The sequence below is a fragment of the Rhipicephalus sanguineus genome, unplaced genomic scaffold, assembly GCF_013339695.2.
Source record: "Rhipicephalus sanguineus isolate Rsan-2018 unplaced genomic scaffold, BIME_Rsan_1.4 Seq206, whole genome shotgun sequence".
NCBI classification, from domain to species: Eukaryota; Metazoa; Arthropoda; class Arachnida; order Ixodida; family Ixodidae; genus Rhipicephalus; species Rhipicephalus sanguineus.
In genome coordinates this window covers 559,564-564,690 of record NW_023614765.1, presented here as the reverse complement: position 1 = coordinate 564,690, position 5,127 = coordinate 559,564, and positions in this window count along the sequence as shown.

Here is a 5,127-nt window from a genome sequence, read left to right as displayed (position 1 = left end):
GATTTGTCCCGCTATTTCGACGTGGCGTCGTCAGGTTTTTTTCGGGCCGCGAAATTTCGTCGTGAGGGCTCCGTCCGGTTTGCGTCGTGTTCTCAAGGTCTCGTCGCGTTGTCGTCGTCGGCGGCCGCGGAGGATCTTCGGCATTTCGTCGTACAGCAACCGCACCTCCATCGGTTGCAGGCCTTAGTTTCCCGGATACGCGCTAGGCGACCGGCCCCGGTTTCGGCTTGTGTACTGCCGCCGGTGCGATGACATGTAGCGGCCGGTGACGGCGAGTGGTAAGGTCGTAATTCTTGCCACTGTGTTCCGGTGAGGTAGTCGTCAATGTCGCTAGGCCATTCGCCTGGCTGCGGGCGCGGCACCTCTTGGCGAATCCGCGTAGCCCCATCTGTCGGTATTGGCAGCAGCGGTACGTGTGGCCGGCCTCCCTGCAGTGGTAGCAGAGCGGGCGGTTGTCGCGGGCACGCCAAACGTCGGTCTTTCGGGGGGCGCATCCTTGACCTGTAGGCGGCCGGTATGGCGTCGGTGGTGGTGGCGGCGGTGCCTGACGGCGGAACTGCTGCGGCGATGAGGGGGTGGGGGGTTGCCTCGGGCTGCAGCCAAGGTATATGTAAACTGGTAGCGTAACTTCCGTAGAAGCCCCGCGTGTCAGCTGGTGGCTAGTTGTTTGAACAGTCGCCAACAGGCGCGAAATTATGAAATTTTCTGACAGGGCGCTGCTTCTTACTTTTTTTTATAGCTGCACGTTCTTTTTTCTTATCACCATGATGGCTCCATAATGCAAGCCTGCAAGATAACGGGAAGACGAAAAAGACAGATTTGATAAATAAGGTGTATTTTATTGGCGAAATGTTGCAGTTGAACGGGGTATTACCCCAAAAATATAACACAGAAACCAGAAGTAGCATAACAATTCAACGTGCACACAAACCTTGCACACGTGTTGCTCTTGCATCCGTAGACAGCGCAGCGTTTCTTCGCGTAGCGTGGCGGACTCATCGTCCCGAAGGGCGACAGCACGCCGGCCGTGCGCTGGCAAAACACAGTCACTGAAACGGTTCCCGATGGCTGCGATGGGCTATAGTACCTTCTGCCAAGTACCATGACTAGAAAACAACGCTTATGCGAGGAAATCACCTACGGACGACAGGCACAAACCTACTGCGCAAAAACGAGCGACGCCATTTGCATCTGAAAATGCGCAACATCGTTGACCCATCTCACCAGACTGCCTGCATGTGCCTGCTGTTTCTGAAAAAACGAAAAAAAATTGACCACTCAACCACATAGCGAACACTAAAGTTTGATTAAAGTAATCTACTAATTTAATTCGTGACAAATAAAATTAAAACTAATGAAAATAAACGTTTAATTATCTTTTTTGTTTTCATTATTTGTCCCCCCCCCTCACCTAGTAGCGCTTTAATCGTCACGCGGGTGTTGATGTTTGTCGCAATAGGTTTCCGACCACTTTTCGTTCCGACTTTCGCGACCTATTTAGATTGACCTTGCTGCAGCAGCATAGCTCATGGCTTCCGGCTGAGCCTGCGGTGCTTCGGGAATTCCATGCGGAACAGCTGGAACATTCGCGTGCGGCGCGAAATCTTAACAAAGCGATGTGCTACAATCGAGAAGCTTCTCGAACACTGCTTCGCGGACAGCCTCGAGCGTTGACAACCGTCCTTGCTTGTGAACTCCAAAAAACATCAAATAAAACACGAAGTGGGTGTGGCAATATACATATGCAGAGACACATGCACATACACAGATACGCAGATGCACAAGACATGCCCTGGGCATCTGTGTTCCTTCTTAGTCCTGTTCTATTTCGCGCTATACAGTTTTGAAGATTATCAACCAGCTATGATTAACTTATTTTCTTAAGCTTTAATCAGCCTTTCGTATGAGTTACGCGAGATCGGATCCAAGAGCGTTAGCTGCTAACATTACTTGGTCTAAATTCCAATTTTTTGCTATCATATTCATTACTTTGCCCTTGCGGCGAAACTTTGGTTTATGTGTCAGTGTTATCAAATCTTGACTCGAATCTTGACTCGAACTCGACCTTCGCACCACAACCGGCGTTGCTTGCCGTCATCTGGGCTACATCAAAGTTTCGCCCCTATCTCTGCGGCAGCCTTTCAAAGTTGCTAGCGACCGCCACGCCTTCTGTTGGCTAGCTAACTTGAAGGACCCTTCAGGTCGCCTCGCGCGGTGGAGTCCTTGACTTCAGAAATTCGACATTACTCTCGTTTACAAGTCCGGATGAATGCACTCTTGCGCCGACTGCCTGTCCCGTTCCCCTGTTGACCCCCACCGCAGGACGACCAGGATGGCGGCTACTTCTTGGGAACGTTAAGTGCCGATGACTTCGCCGAATGACAGCGAGCAGACCCAGAATTCATGGGCCTTGTAGATTACTTCGGGGGCGAGGGCAGCATTGTTACAAGAGAGCATGTCAGTCATCAATAATTGTTTTGATGACCTTACATCAGCTCATACCACACTTGTCCCCGAAGATAAAGAACTGCGGAAACAGAATGAGGTACTTTCTCAGCAAATACAAAAATTGGATCAGTATTCCTGCCTAAATACCCATGTGATGCGAAGCGTCCCTAAAACTCAAGGCGAAGACTGCCTCCAAATAATTCAGAAAATGGGCGACAGGATTCGAAGCTCTGTAAACGTGGAGGACATTGATGTTCTCCGAGTTTTTACGCGAGATGATGGAAAGAAGAACGTTATTGTTCCCTTCTGCTCCCGTGCTAAGTGAATAGACTTTCTTTGAAAAGCCTGTAGGTGCGTTTGACAACAGGGGGGGCTTCGCTTCTCTGGCAGCAATGACAATACAATATATGGTAATAAACATCGGACACCGTTAAAGAAAAAATTGTTTATTTTATCACTGGAGCAGAAAAAGCAAACTAGATGGCTTTACCTATGGAAAGAAAACTACGTGATGAAAGCGAGAAAGAACGCGGATGGCAGGGTATTCGGAATTCGTAGCGAAAGTGACTTGTGTGTATTTCATGACAATTGAATGATTGCATCATATATTAGTTCTCTTCACAAGGGTTATCCGGAAAACTCGGTTTTCGCGAACTTCCTTCAGCTATTCATGTTAATGCCCGTAGCTTAAAAAACATTTTGATGACATTAATTCATTGTTGCATTACACTGATCATCACTTCAAACTCATTTGTGTAACAGAAACAACATGGCCTTCATCTGGGGACGAAACCTTGTACTGTCATGGTGTGGCTATCTTCGCATCCAAAACTATATGTTATAAAAGGTGTGCCGATCTGTCTATCAATGCTCCGAAATGCGAATCCGTATGGCTCGAAATAGGAAGCTTGTTACCTCCCTTTTAGGGAAAAAACAATCTATGGCATGGTTTACCACTCACCGGCTTCATCGTTAAAATAACTTGTGCGGGATTACTGGAAAGGCGACAAAAAATTTTACCAGAATATAAGAGTGCGCTCATTTTAGGTACGTGAACGTCGATAATTAGACAATAAAAACCTTGCTTTTGTAGACTTTAGTTGCTGTTTTTCGGGCTTCGGCTTTGAGTCATTGATTAAATCCCGAACCCTATGTTAAAAGCAACGTGCTCATTCATCAATTGATAATGTAATTTCCAATCTCGACATGTACCCTCAAAAAGGAATTCTACAGGAAGATATTACAGATAACTAACCAAATTTTATTTATTTTGATTTACCTAGAAGTCTTCCGAAAAGGCCACTACATGGGACGAAATTCAATCTGTCCGACTATGTTAAGCTATTAGACCGTACTGATTTCTCTAGCACCCTGTGCTTTTCTGATGCTGAACTAGCGTTGCGTGAGTTCGCCCTCATAACTTTGAATGCGGTAAAAGTTTACACTACTGATGTACTTTTTACCAAGCCATATGACGTACAACGTTATCCGTGAGTGTCTACGGGTCTCTTCCTTCCGCAAGAAACATAATCTATATCGAGAAACAAAAATGCAACCGTTCAATATCCATTTAAAGAGCCTTGCGATACTGTTTCTGCACAGTTAGACGGTGCCCTAAAGCAATCGAAAAAAGAAGATATTTTTAAGGAAAAATTGGCGCGTGCACAAACGCTAAACAGAAATGGAATATCATTAATTCCTTCGTAAATCATGATAACAAGGCAGCTACCATCAAGATTATTGCTATCAAAGAGAGAATAGTACAAAATCGCGAACAGGTAAGCAACAGGCCGGCAGCGTTTCACGTGATGGTAGCCCTTGAAATAAACGCCAGGCCTGCGCTGAAACCGCAGCACAGTCACAGCGAAAGCTGGAAGAGCAGCGTTTCTAGAGCCCGTTAAGCTCTCTTGGGGCTACAAAACAAGTACACTAGAAAGGTACCCTACGCCATAAATCAGCATTTTTTGTGAAGTTGGGAAGCACCTACTAAGCCATTATTCGTCATTCTGCGGAGAAGCGAGGCACCAGCTACGCGTCAGTAAGGCATCATGTCACTTTGTTGACGCGACGACTGATGACGATGAGAATTATGGCTCAGCCCTTTGTAATGGGTTGGAATCTTTAAACGGCTCACCAGTTATGTAATTTGCATTGGGTGACGCCCGGTCACTATTTACCTCTCCCGTCATGCTGTATAACATACGTTGACGTGGGAGAGAGACGGGGGGGGGCGAAGAACATTACTGAGACCCCGAGGTTATGGATCATGCGCTTATGGGCTTTCTTGGCAACCAATACAAGTGCACTTGCGAGGAACCCACTACGCTATAAATCAGTGTAATTTTACTGAGACCCCGAGGAAGTGGATCATGCGCTTATGGGCTTCCTTGGCAACCAATACAAGTGCACTTGTGAGGAACCCACTACGCTATAAATCATTGTAATTTTTGAGAAGGCACTGTGCCATTTTTCGTCATTCTACGGAGAGCGTTGGTACCTGCTATACGCATGTAAGGCATTATGCGCACTTTGTTGATGCTGTGCCTGATGACGATGAAGAATTATGGCGGAGTCCTTTGTAATGGGTTGGAAGCATTCAACAACCTACTCGTTGCGCAATTCGCATTGTGTGACGCCTGGTTACAGAATTCGCGTTGTGGGACGCTTGGTGCTTATTTT